This window comes from Oryctolagus cuniculus, chromosome 8 (assembly GCF_051225735.1).
Source record: "Oryctolagus cuniculus isolate XC-2025 breed Fujian yellow rabbit chromosome 8, ASM5122573v1, whole genome shotgun sequence".
NCBI classification, from domain to species: Eukaryota; Metazoa; Chordata; class Mammalia; order Lagomorpha; family Leporidae; genus Oryctolagus; species Oryctolagus cuniculus.
In genome coordinates, this window is record NC_142874.1 from 52,950,654 (window position 1) to 52,965,476 (window position 14,823).

The 14,823-nt window shown below is 41.4% G+C and overlaps 1 long non-coding RNA gene across 1 annotated transcript; it reads right to left on the reverse strand.

The window, feature by feature from the left end:
- Positions 1-321: 321 nt before the first annotated feature.
- On the reverse strand, positions 322-10,406 carry LOC149125016 (uncharacterized). Its single transcript, XR_016211922.1, has 2 exons — positions 6,083-10,406; positions 322-5,160 (listed from the first exon to the last, which is right to left on the reverse strand). It is a non-coding gene; the product is annotated as an uncharacterized LOC149125016 (long non-coding RNA).
- Positions 10,407-14,823: the final 4,417 nt, after the last annotated feature.

A 14,823-nucleotide genomic window follows, 5' to 3' on the forward strand; every position in this document is an offset into this window, starting at 1 on the left:
TATTATCTAGGAATGGCTAGTTTAGTTGCTAATACATTCTTCCTAATGATGATGAGCTATCAGTTGGAATGACTTTCTGCCATTGTAGAAGCTGATGGTCTAAGTGGTTTTATCTAAACTCAGAATATTCTCACTTCTGTTCTATTTCAACAAAAACTATGGCAATATCAGAAGCCTCCAACTAAAAACGTACCCCTGAGTCAGAAAAGACCATCTATAATTAAGATCAACTGGTCCTTGTGACCCTATGTAGACTCATGTCACACATTTTAATCCATTGCATTTCCCCCCTGTCCTGTTCTCTATTATGATCTTTTGGTCTCTGTTATACCTCCAGCTTTCATGAGAAAGACAGGGAGTGAGCACTCCTGGTAGGCAGCACTTAGCAGAGTTTCTCACGTATTTCAGCGTGGATCACTAGGGTTCTGTGTTGGATTAAAGCAAAATCCCATATAACTTTTTTTCTGTATATATATTTAATTCAATGAAGGGCAGTTATTTTAGAAATGAAATTTGATATTCTTTTGAATATTTGACAATAACATTGCTTTGTTAACTCAATAGAGCATAGTGAATATTTTGAATCCAATAATCACTTTCAAATATCTTAAGGACCAACAGAACCTAATTATCCTGGCTATGTCAGTTAATGTTTAGTAAATACTCAGTGTTGTCCCACAGAGAACAGAATGGAATGTTATCTGCCAGCGTTTTTATTTTTTAAAGCCCCCAATTTAAAAAGCTAATTCCAACACTTCCTTCTATTGTTTCCAAACCACTTATTTGTAGGACAAATAAGACTTTAATGAGAAATATTTTTGGAGTGCCAGTTTGGTAGGGTAGACATTCAGGATGTTCAAAGGTTAACCAAAACAACAACCACAAAAAAAAAAGATGCCTGTCTTACCCCCTGAGAGCTTCACATTTCTAAAACACATTGTCAAGCATACATAAAACAAAAAGGGAGATTTCAAGGGAGAAGGACATTTTGTCAAGTTGAAAGACAAAGAAGATCAAACATTTTCTTTAGACACAAATTCAAAGCTGTGTTGAGAGGCCTAGGTGGTATTCCAGATTGAAATTCATAGAAAAAATATTTTCTTTAAACTGCTTCTCTTTTATCCAACAAAAAGTTTCCAGGCAAATAAAGCTTCACTAATTCTAGTCCTTTTTTTTTATTATTATGATTGTCTCACAGCATTAAGGATGACATCTCTTTAAAAATAGAGATAGCATCAGCTAAGTTAGATAATTTGACAAATGTATATTATACATTCATGGGTTTGGACTGCACTTGGCATTAGATATTTAAAGGTTATGTGAACCCTACATTCATTATGTTTTCTTCTTTTGAAGGCTAAGAAAAACTTGCATCAAGGAAATAAAGCATATTTTATCTTAAATATGTGTGATAAGCAATTTCTGACATATAGAAGATTACATGCACACACACAGTACAGTTACGGAAATGTTATACAGGTATGTAGATCTCATACTTCAGCAATGTGTGTGTTTCTGTCCTAAATTTTATAATTGTTATTCTAGTATACAAAAATCATTTCCTCATATTAACCTTATACAAATTAGTTGTGCTGTATAGTTGTACCAGCTAGTTAAGGAGTCTGTTGCTATTGTTACTCTGACTTTTATTCCTGTGTCTAGCTCATAGGTTTTGCTCAAAAGGAGCTATGCCCTCTCAACTGGTTCGTTCCATGGATTTGTGGGAATCCACGGCTGCATTCTCAGGACTGTGCAAGATCTTAGATGTGATGCACAATCACCAGGTATTCTCTCTGTTTAGATTTTCTTATATTAACTTGGGTATAAAATACTCAGCACACATCTAGTCCAGGGAAGTTGGACTGAAATGACATCTCACTTTCTCCAGTCTTTAGAATTAATTTGTTCAGAGGCTTCATTAATGACTCAGTCCTCATTGGTCTTCTTTACAGAAAGCCCAGAGGCAACATTGAAAAGAGAGCTCCAGAGACCAATTTAACAGCCATGATGACAGCCAATAACAGGGATTTAGCATCTTTGGTTTTAATTGCAGTCTAGTGACAGTATCCCAGAGAGCATAGAATTTCATGTTTCACGAGTCAGTTTTAAATTTCTTCATTAATGTAAACACTATCAGACATGTGCCAAGAACCGTAAACCAAAACCAACCAAACAAAAAATGCACAATTACATTTATATAAAATTCTGGAAAATACAAACAAATTATGGTAACAAAAATTTACAGCAGCAAACTATAACCAGTTTGCTTGGGTCCAGATCAGTGGTTGCTTGGGTCCATAAAGAGGGGTGGGGGGTAGGAAAAGTAGAGGCTAGAGAGTAGAATTACAAAGGCAAATTCTGAAAGAGGTAGATCTATTGATTGTGATATGACATATGCATACGTCACAGCTTCTCAAGTTGTACATTTTTAATGTTTGTCTATTATATGTCAATGTGCTTCTGTATACAGCCATTTTATAAAAAAGAGTGAAGATCAAGGATAGTATCAGTAGACAACAGAGACTAAATGAAGCTATCGCAACTGAGCTGCCTAGAAGGCACACACACACAAGCACACACAGATATTTAAAGTTCAAACCATCACTCTTTTTGAAATTCACCAGAAACACACTACACATGTGTTAAGGTGACAGGTGCATGTTTAGCAATGTCAAATGTACCATCTTAAGTTTAAAATATTACACGCACACCCATAGAGAGAATAGCATGGTTTCAGCTGACTCTCCAGTAAAGTTTTGGTCTTCTGCCATATCAAGGTTTAACTATCAGCTATGATACGTTGTGCCTCAAAAAAGCATTCAAGAATTAAGATACAGGGATGTGTTGTGATGCGGCATATTTAGCCACTGCTTTCCAGCATCCCACATGAGCATTAGTTGGAGTTCTAGCTGTTCCACTTGTGATCCAGCTCCCTGATAACGAGGCTGGCAAGGCAGAAGATGGCCAAAGTGCTTGGGCCTCTGCCACCCACGTTGGGAGACCCAGATGGATTTCCAGGCTCCTGGTTTCAGCCTGGCCCAGCCCCAGCAATTGCGGCCATTTGGGGAATGAACCAGTGGATGAATGATCTGTTTGTCTCTCTCTTTCTATCTCTCTTTCTCTAACTCTGCCTTTTAAATAAATGAATAAATAAATCTTTAAAAAAAAGAATTCAGATGCACAAGTCTCACTTATTTAATCAAAATAGCCTTATAAGATATTAACCTCCTCCTTATAGATCAGTAAACTTAGGAAAAGAAGTTAATATTTAAGAGTGATAAACCCAGGATTTGAAGCAATACTTGATATGCTAAAAAAAAGAATCAGTGAAGTTTTTCAAATATGCCAGTAAATTCATATTGAAAATACCTGTTACTCTTCTGAAATCAGCTTGGAACATGATTAAATTATCCTCAAGGTGCTGAGAGAGCTTTTGAACATCCTCTTTCCAAATTCCACACCTATCTTCAAAATATCATAAATCTTGATTCTTTGAATATTTTTAATATCTAGGAAAGCTAAGAAGCATGGGGAGTAGCGACCCTAAGTTGAAATAGTGATTTCAATTTTGAGCTTAAATGATGGCAATGTCTACAAAATCCTAATTGCTCCTAGAGAAAATACAAGTAACACAAATACCATTGACAAACATACATACTTACAATCCTCATGCTAGTTTTCTGTATATTAAAATGTTTCAATAGTTTAGCCCCATTTATATGGAACAAATCCTTCACTGTATAGATTTTCTTTAAGCTTTCTTCCCACAGTTACTCCAATTTTTATTTCTGTGTTTCTAAATTCTATATACTTTTTCTTTTTTATAAGATTTATTTAAAGGGAGAGTGACAGAGAAGGAGGGAAGAAGGGAGGGAGGAAGAGGGAGAGGGAGATGAAGAGGGAGAGAGGGAGAGAGGGAGAGAGAAAGGAAATCTTCCATCACCTGGTTCAATGCCTGCAACAGCTGGACTGCCCCTGGCTGAAACCCATAGCAAGACTTTAGACCAGGTCTCCCACATGTGTGGCTGGGGCTCAAGCACTTGAGCCATCTTACGCTGCCTTCCCTCGTGGCTCAGTAGGGAGCGGATCAGAAGCAGAGCAACCAGGACTCGAACCAGCATTCTGACAGGGGATGCAGGCACTGCAAGCAGCAGCTTAAGCTGCTGTGCCACAATGCTTGTCCCTGCACTTTTCTTAAGCACACATTCAGTGTGGTGTTAGTAACTGCTACCTGCGTTAGCCCAGTTTCCTCAGAAAATACATTTGGGTATAGCATGATCCCAGAGGAGTGAGTGTTGATGAAGGGGAGAAGCCTGATAGAGCAGGTTCCTGAGGGGCTGGTCTTGGGACAAACTGATTTCTGGGCTTCACAGGATATTTGATGAGCGCACATGAAGGGAGAAGGAAGGACACAGATTTGTCCACTTGTTCCTGTCTCTCAGTCAGAGGCCACTTCCACAAGGGTTTAATTCCCCATATTGATTTGCTCAAAAATAACTCTGACAGAGTTTGTGGATTCAAAAGCCTTCCATAGCCTAGGCAGCTCATGCCAAGAGTCTCAGGTGGTCAGTGTCGTCATACATAACAGTGTTGTTAAATTAACAATAGGAGTCACTGCGCGCTAACTCCCCATGCAGGACCTGTGTCCTCAATGAGTTATAGTATGAGAATTAACTGTAACTCTTTTTCTCAGTTTTGTGAGTGTGTGCAAATTGTTGAAATCTTTACTTAGTATAGAGTTGGTCTTCTGTGTACAAAGTTAATTGAAAATGAATCTTAATGGAGAATAGGACTGGGAAGGGGAGAGGGAGGAGGAGGGGTGAGAGTATGTGTATGATGGGAAGAATAACTACATTCCTAAAGTTGTACTTATAAAATCTGTATTCCTTAAATAAAAGGTTTCTTTTGGGTGGGGGTGGGGGGGGAGGAACTCCAACTGCATCTCATGCCTTTGTGGCAAATATAAAAACAGAAAACAGGACATGTGGTGAGAGTTGCCATCAGGTTGTGCCCACAAGTGACAGGAGATCACATTCCATGTGGTGGATCCTTTATGGTGACAGCAGGGACAGCAACAATGCCCTGCTTCCTTGGCCACAGCAGCAGTTCAAGCAGTTTGCTTCTAGAAGAGGCTTCCTTGGGGCTACATCCATGCACTACCTTTGTTGTGAAAATTCCATGAGTTTCCGAGGATAAAGCAATGTGGGCAGTAAAGGAAACACAGCAAATCTTACAATACTGCTAGCACTGTATTACATTTGATTTTCTCATAATAAAACTCACGTTTAAGGACTTAGATAATGCTGTATTTGTCTTTAAAACTTTCATATACCTTAATATTCTACTCTTTCAACAATGAGCATGTAGCAAATGCTAGCTGATTTTGATTTATTTTAACCTAAATTTCAGGTAAAGAGGCTGCTCTTTCATGGTTAAACTGTGTTATACAAATTGGCACATTGTGGTTAGCATATTCTTTTGCTTTCCTACAAAAGTTCTTAATCAAAAATGCCCTTGTCCCTATATCCATTGCGTTTTAACTGATTCCTCATTAAGAATGCTTCAATATGTGTGATTTATAATTGTACCATGTGTGATTCCACCAAATATGATTAGGGCTTAATATATTACGTTTCCTCCTTTCAAGTGTTCCCATTAGGCAGATAAGTAGCCAGGGTCATTCAGTAAAGCACAGGTGTGCATGCTGTATGGCTGATTCACTTTCTGAAATGGACTAATACATTCTGCATTAGCAGAAGCTTGTAGGTGACTCACAAAAGTCACCCTCACATACATCACTACTATTCCAGCAAAGAGTTTGCCAAACCAGGATCAAAATGCAGAGGATGAAAATGTATTTATCCCATGTTCTTTAGCATCAGCTATTAGACCCTGTTTAATATTAAAAATTTAAGAGCTATCTGTCATAGTTGGGCCAGGTTGAGCCCAAATAGCCCAGCCAGTCCCTCAGTCACCAAGGAAGGACTCGTGTCTCCTGGAAGACTTTATTTCAGCCAACGCAGCCCTTGGAAGCTGAGGCAGATCCTGCAGCTATCTGACAGCTACCCTCTCAGTGGTTTACCTGGTAGCAGGATGTCGCTCCTAAGTTTCCTATCCGAGTCACGGCACCATTATGTCGCTCCCCGTCTTCGTGGAGGAACGACACAGGACCCTGCGCTGTTCTTTGTCTGCTCGGCCCTTCCCGGGTTTGCTGCTGGTTCTTCCCAGGTTGGCTACCGTCCCTTCCATCTCCGTGGAAGGGCGGTGCCCCCTGCCACTTTCCCCACTTCCGCGGGGGAGCGGCACACCGCCGGCCGGCTCTCTCGGGGGCTGCTCAGGTGTTCCTCAGATGTTCCTGGTGCATGTTGTCTCTCTCCTCCTTTATAGTCCTCTTCTACCAATCCCAACTCTGCTACCCACACGCCGAGTACGCTGCTCTCCTCCAATCAGGAGCGGGATCAGCTCCTGCGGGTTACTGGTTGAACTGGAGGCAGCTGTGTTAAAAGTTGTTTATACTCCTCTCCCAGCGCCATATTGTGGGAGAGCAGATGCATAGAATAAGTCTTAATTTCAGTAACTTAGTCTAGTCCGAGTTGCTCCCCACAGCAGGATCCAGACTCTCATCCCCTAGGGATCTCATCATCATGCCCTTCAAAGCCTGGGGTTGTTGGCCAGATTCATCCATGGACACTTACAGTCCCAAGGGAATAAAGAACCTCACCCAGCCAAGTAAATCACCTGGATTCCACTCACATTACTCTCTAACCCTCCCCCACCATGTAAAAGCAGCACTACGCCTTTCTAATGAAGAGATTCACTTACCTCCCCTGAAACAGAGAATTCTCTCCTTGGCCCTTGGTCCCTGAACATGATCACAAATCCCGAAGTGGCAAGCATAGCTTACAGTTGGAAAGGACACTTATTAGGTGTTCTGAAGAAATATGCTCCCTCGAGGATATCACATTCTAGGTCCTCCTGAACCCAGTGTCACAGAGACAGGAAGCAAGACGCTCCCAGTGACCCCTGGGGTTTTTGTGGCAACTGTGGCTTCCACCTTTGGCCCTCGTGGCACATCAGTTTTCAAAGGTTGCCAGAAAAAATGACCACAAACTAGGTGACTTCACAGAAATTTTATTGTCTCACAGTTCAGACCACCAGAAGTGTGAAATCAAAGTGCTGGAGGAAGAGGGGTTGGTCTTTCGGGAGGCTCTGAGAGGTGATCTGCTCCCACTTTCTCCCCTGACGTGTAGCTGCATCACTCCAGTCTCAGCCACCATCTTCTCACGGCCTTCTCCCTGTGTGCCTGTGAATCTTCCTTCTTCTTCTAGGGACACCAGCCTTCGGGTTTGGGCCCACCTTACAGTATGACCTCATCTGAAATCATTAAATCTATAGACTCTACTTTGAAATAAGGTTACATTCTAAGATTCCAGGGGCACAAGGATTTGAGGTTTTACTCTCCAACCTACCATTCATTTTCTCTACTGGAGCACAATGAATAGAAGCATCTTTGATTCTATTGCTATCTGTGACCTGAAAGATGGTATCAAATCCTTACAGAATATTGCCTCTGAGCTGCTACTGCAGCTGTGTCATGTCATGCCCTGGCCACACATCAGGCAGGACGTTTCCAGGAAGTGTAACATGTGATACATCCAGGGAACGCCATGGTCACAGGCTTTTCACAATACCTCCTTTATTTTGAAGATGATCCCTTGACCTGACACGTTATGTGAGATCTCATGCCAGGGAATCAAACACTCCAGAGATGGAGGTTAAGGTGCCAGTTAAGACACCTGCACCTCATATCTGCCCGCCTGGGAACTGATACCAGGATCCTCTCTGGACTCCAGCTTCCTGTTAATGCAGACCTTAGGAGGAAGCAGTGATAGACTAGGTAATTGGGTTCCTACCACCTACATGGGAGACCTGAACGAGTTCCCAGATCCTGGCTTGTATGTCAACACAGCCCCAGCCATTGCAGGTATCCAGGGAATGAACAATTGGATGAGAGGGTTCTCTCACTGTTTATGCCTCTCAGTAAATTCAAAAAATACAAAAAAAAAAAAAAAAAAAAAAAACAAACAAACAAACAAACAAACCCGACTCCATAACCACTCAGGTACTGATACCAAATAAACCCTTACAGGAATAAAACACAAGCTTGTTCCAGAATACGTCCAGAGTGCCTGTTCCACTGAAAATGAACCACTGGCATTTCTGGGATAGCTACTCTTACCTGTCCTGAAGCAATGACGCCCCATCAGGGCCTTAATATATACCCCTGTTGCAACAGATCTGACATGCAGTAGTGTCGGTAACTGGATCGGCTGTGTTAAGTCTGACACTGTGCTGCCTGGCCCAGGGAGTAAGTTTCTAAATGGAATAACCTTCCTTTAGAAGCCCAGCTGCCGGCCAGCACCGTGGCTAATTAGGCTAATCCTCTGCCTTTTGGCACCGGCACACAGGGTTCTAGTCCCGGTCGGGGTGCCGGATTCTGTCCCGGTTGCCTCTCTTCCAGGCCAGCTCTCTGCTACGGCCCGGGAGTGCAGTGGAGGATGGCCCAAATGCTTGGGCCCTGCACCCGCATGGGAGACCAGGAGAAGCACCTGGCTGCTGGCTTCCGATCAGCGTGATGCGCCAGCCACGGTGGCCATTGGAGGGTGAACCAACAGCAAAGGAAGACCTTTCTCTCTGTCTCTCTCTCACTGTCCACTATGCCTGTCAAAAAAAAAAAAAAAAAAAAAAAAAAAAGGAAGCCCAGCTGCTTGCATTGATTTCTACTATGAACCGCAGTTTGTCACCAACTCCACACCTTATCTGTCATTAATATCTTCAATACAACAGCATCTACTCTGTGGCCCAAAATGCAAGGCTCTTCCACTGCACCTTAACCTGCTGCCAAGCCTCTTCCTGCTGTGGGCTCTACTCAGAGTTGCCTCAGACAGGCACTGGTGTAGTGATTAAGACTCTGCTTGGGAATTCCAATATGGCAGAATAAGGAACTATGTAATGCACAAGGCTAGGGATACACTGTTTAAAAAAAAAAAAAAAAAAGTGTAGGAAGTACACTCTCAGGGGAGAATGAGAGGAAACTGCGGTGGAGATTGCGGAATGAAGAGGAATGCTGTGGGCCTGTGTGAAAAATGTGGAGGCGCAGCATGAACACGGACAGAACAACAGAACACACAACTCCAGCAGCTGACAGCTGGAGAGGGCTCCGGCATGGAGACTGATGTGAGACCAGACTGCAAGAACACAGTGATACAGCCAGAGGGAGAGCGTGGCGTGAGTCTGGCCTGGAGCCCTAGGAGCTAGAGGATACCCACGGACCCAGTGGAAGCAAAAGGGGCATGTTTCTCCGGCTGGAAGAGGGTGGCGCCACTCTGGGCATAAGCGGCAGCTGCAGAAGCCGATGTGCCCATGCGCAGCAATTGGCTGAAACAGGACACCACCTCAGCGGCATTGGTGGGGAGAGAACAGCATCTGGTCAGTGCTGGTCAGTGGCTCTTATGTATGCGCGTGATCCAGAAATTCTTTTTTTTTTTTTTTTGACAGGCAGAGTTAGTGAGAGAAAGGTCTTCCTTCCGCTAGTTCACCCCCCCAAATGCCTGCCACGGCCAGCGCGCTGCACTGATCCAAAGCCAGGAGCCAGGTGCTACCTCCCGGTCTCCCATGCAGGTGCAGGGCCCAAGCACTTGGGCCATCCTCCACTGCACTCCCTGGCCACAGTAGAGAGCTGTACTGGAAGAGGGGCAACCAGGACAGAATCCGGCACCACGACCGGGACTAGAACCCGGGGTGCCGGCGCCGCAGGCGGAGGATTAGCTTAGTGAGCTGCGTCACTGGCCTAGAGATTCTAACAGAGGGAAAATCTGCGTTCACCACTGACTTTGAGCCTGGCTAGGATAGAAGGGGGCTGGAAACCCACATAAAACTCTGAGCTTCCCCCATCCTCCCAACATATAATAGCCTCCGGAGCTCAAGCCATGTAAGGGGAGATCCCACGGGCAGCTGGCTTGGAGAATGTCTGCCTTTCTGTGGACTGGACAGGCTGGCAGGGTTGCATGGACCCTCTGCACCCAGCAACTCTGGCAGCCTTGTGTGCTGAGACTGTGGGGACTCTGGTTGCATGAGAGGGTGTAGGGTGTAGCCGAGTCTGGGCAATCACTGTGTGAGGCTCCACACTCAGAGCTCCCTGGTCGCCTGGGGCAGGTCACTGCAGCAGAATCTGTGTTCGGACTGAGGAATGCACAGATGATTTGAGTGGTTCACATGGTGACACAGATGAGTGCTGAACCCACTGGTGGCTAAAATCCAGGCACTGATCAACTTGGAGAAGAGAGGGTGAGAGTGTTATCACAGCAACAGAGGTAACCATTCCCTCCTCCATCTGTTAACAAGAGGAGATCCGCAATTCAATCCCATCAAGGTGGCATGTACCAATGCCATCTCACTATTCCAAGTGATCAATTTCTGTTCACAATTGATCATAATGAAAGGACTAAGAGTCAAAGGGAGCACATAAACAAGTCTAGTACCTGCTAACACTAACCAATAGAATAAATAAAGGGGAGAGTGATCCAACATGGGAAGTGAGATAATCAGCAGACTCATAGAATGGCAGATGTCCTAAATAGCACTCTGGCCTCAGAATCAGCCCTAAAGGCATTCAGATCTGGCTGAAAAGCCCATGAGAGTATTTCAGGCATGGAAAGCCAAGACACTCTGGCAAAAGATCTCTGTGAGTGAGATCTCAGTGGAAAGAACAGGTCTTCAAAGAAGGAGGTACCTCTCTCTGAAGGGAGGAGAGAACCTCCACTTTGACTATGACCTTGTCTAAACAAGATAACAGTCGGAGAACTCAGAGGGCTTCCATAGCCTTGGAAACTCATGACTGGAGCATAGGGAGATTACTGATGCCATAGACAGGAGTGTCAATTGGTAAAGTCAACAACAGGAGTCACTGTGCACTTACTCCTCATGTAGGATCTCTGTCCTTAATGTGCTGTGCATTGAGATTTAATGCTATAACGAGAACTCAAACAATATATTTCACTTTGTGTTTCTATGTGGGTGCAAACTGTTGAAATCTTTACTTAATGCATACTAAACTGATCCTCTGTAAAAAAAAAAAAAAAAAAAAGAAACTATCAACTCCCAACTTGACTCTCACTGGGATTAAACAGGACAATAGGTCTGATCTGATTTCATCATCATTTAAAAAAAAATCATCTATTATTTTTCACTTTATGTTTCTGTGTGGGAGCAAAATGTTGAAATCCTTACTTAATGTATACTAAGCTGATCTTCTGTATATTAAGATAATCGAAAATTAATCTTGATGTAAATGGAAGGGGAGAGGGAGTGGGAAAGGGGAGGGTTGTGGGTGGGAGGGACGGTATGGGGGGGAAGCCATTGTAATCCATAATTCGTACTTTGGAAATTTATATTCATTAAATAAAAAAAAAAAAAAAAAAAAAAACAAGAGGAGATCTACCATACCCAACTTGGGTGATACCTTGGATAGCTGCCCCACCCTGGAGCACTGACCAGAGCTTCCTGGCCACACTCAACACACCACGTGGTATTCACTGGAAGTAGAGAGACTCCACTAAGCCACAGAAGCATAATTCAAAGATAAAAGCCATTAGAGGAAAAAGCAACAAGTTTCTCTACAAATGCCAAAAATAAATGCAGAAATTCAAAAAACAGGAATAAGAAGGACAACATGATGCCCTCAAAGGAACATAACATTTCAATATTAGAATGTGAAAATAAAGAGGTTGATAAAATGCCAGAATGAGAATTCAAAAAAATCAGATTACTCAGAAGCAATCAGAAGCAAATACATGAATTAAAGAAATCCATAAATGATAAAAATGAAAAATTTTCAAATAAAATTGAGATTTTTAAAGAGAAATAAAAATGAAATATTAGAAATGAAGAACTCAATACATCAAATAAAAATGTGGAAAGTCTTAAGAACAGACTTGGTGAGGCAGAATAAAGAATTTCCAGGCTAGAAAACAAATCTTTTGAAATTTTTCAGTCGACAAAAAAAATAAAAATAAAAAAGATGAAATTAGAAAAATTAAAAAACAAAAAAAAATGTTGCAAATTTAGGGGATACTATCAAAGGACCCAACGAAGGGGTCTTAAGTGTTTCTGAAGGTGTGGAAAGAAATAATGGACTAGAAGGTTTGTTTAGTGACATAATTACAGAAAAATTCCCCAATTTAGAGAAAGAGACATCAAAGTACAGGAAGCACACAGAACTCCTGAGACATAACCATAAAAGATCTTTCAGCACAACACATTGCAGTCAAACTTTCAACAGTAAAATATAAAGAAAAGACTATAAAATGTGCACAAGAGAAACCCAATTACTTTCAGAGGATCTCCATTTATACTCACAGCTGACTTTTCATCAGAAATACTACAGGATAAGAGACAATGAAGACACAGTCTAAGTCTTAAGAGAAAAAAAACTGTCAGTCCAGAACACTGTACCCTGCAAAGCTCTCATTTATGAATGAAGATGAAAAAAAGACCTTCCATAAAAAGAGAAATTTGTCACTACTCATCCAATCTTACAAAAGATGCATAAGGATGTGCTACACACAGAAACATCATCTTCACTATGAAAGAATGTGAAGGCAGAAAATCTTCCAGTAAAGGTACAAAGTAAATCCAAAATAAACAATAGAAATATTTATGGAAAACTGGCAGGGCAATGTATTACTTATCAATAGTAATCTTGAATGTAAATGGCCTCAACTCTCCAGTTAAAAGATACAGACTGGCTGAATGGATTAAAAAACAAGACCCATCTATCTGCTGCCTAAAAGAAACAGATCTCACCAACAAAGATACACACAGACTGAAAGTAAAAGTATGGGAAAAGATATTCCATGATAAAGTAAAGGAAAAAAGTGCAGGTGTAGCAGACAAAATAGACTTTAACACAAAAACTGTTAAAGGACATGAAGAAGTGCACTATGTAATGAATAAGGAATCAATTCAACAGGAAGATGTGACTATAATAAATGCATATGCACCCAATTGCAGGATGCTTGGCTAATGGAAATTACAAAGGACCAAAGAAACAGATGACATAAAAAAAAAATGTTCATGGATTGGAAGAATCAATATCATCAAAACATCCATACTACTGAAAGCAATTTACAAATTCAATGCAATCTCAGGTAAAATACCAAGGACAGTCTTCTCAGATCTAGAAAAAAATGATGCTAAGATTCATACAGAAACTCAAGAAACCCCAAATAGCTAAAGCAATCTTATACAACAAAAAGCTGAAGGCATCACAATACCAGATTTCAAGACACATTTCAGGGCAGTTATAATCCAAACAGTCTGGTACTGGCACCAAAACAGACCTGTACACCAATGAAACAGAACACAAAGTCCAGCACTCAACCCACCCATCTACAATCAACTTATTTTTGACAATGGAACTAAATCAATCCCTGAGCAAGGACAGTGTCTTCAACAAATGGTTCTGGGGAAACTGGATCTCTGCATGCAGAATAATGAAACCAGAACCATACCTTACACCTTACACAAAAACCCACTCAAAATGGATCAAAGACCTAAATCTATGACCCAATGCCATCAAATTATGAGAGAACAATGCGGCAACACTGCAAGACAAATATATGGGCAGACTTCTTGGAAAAGACCCCAGTAACATAAATAATCAAACCCAAAATTGACAAATGATATTACTTCAAGCTAAGAAGGTTTTGTACCGCAAAAGAAACACACGGCAAAGTAAAGAAGCAACCAACAGAATGGGAGAAAATATATGCAAGCTACACAAGTGATAAAGGGTTCATATCCAGAATCTATAAAGAGCTCAAGAAATTCAACAACAAAACAAATAATCTAGTTAAGAAATGGGCAAAGGACTGGAACAGACATTTTTCAAGAGAGGAAGTTCAAATGGTCAACAGATTTGAAGAAAAGCTCACGATCACTAGCCATCAAGGAAATGCAAATCAAAACCATAATGAGGTTCCATCTCACCCCCAGTTAGAATGGCTCTCATACAGAAATCAGTAAATCACAAATGCTGGTTAGGATGCGGGGTTAAAAATATCTTAATCCACTGTTGGTGGTAATGTAAACTGGTACAACCACTGTGGAAAACAGTATGAAGATAGCTCAGAAATCTGAATACAGACATATTATATGATCCAGCATTCCCACTTCCAGGAATTTACCCAAATCAAGAGAAATAAGCATATGAGTTATGGGTACCCCCACGTTCATTGCAGCTGAATTCTCAATAGTTAAAATATGGAATTAACCCAGATGTCTATCAACTGATGACTATATAAAATAAAAAACTATTGTGTGTGTGTGTATATATACATACATATATACACATATATACACATACATATATATACACATACATATATACACATATACACACACACACACACACACACACACATACATACTATGGAGTAATACTCAGCTGTAAAAAAAAAATGAAATCCATACCTGATCTTCCTTGATTGGCAACTGCCTTTGAAGTTTACCCATTCAACTATTAAGTCTTTAGCCTGATGCTCAATTTTCTCAATTCCACTGCAAGAGACAGTTTTTTTTTTTTTTTTTTTTTTATGCAACTAGAGTTGCTATGGGTTTCAGACCTGGCTTCCCATTGCATGTTTTGGCCTTCAGCTCTTCATTTTCTCTACTGAACAAGAAATGGTACAGCAATGACCATCTATCCCTGGTATCATCACTTACAATTTTCTCCTTACATCTAAAATGCCAATCAGATAATGC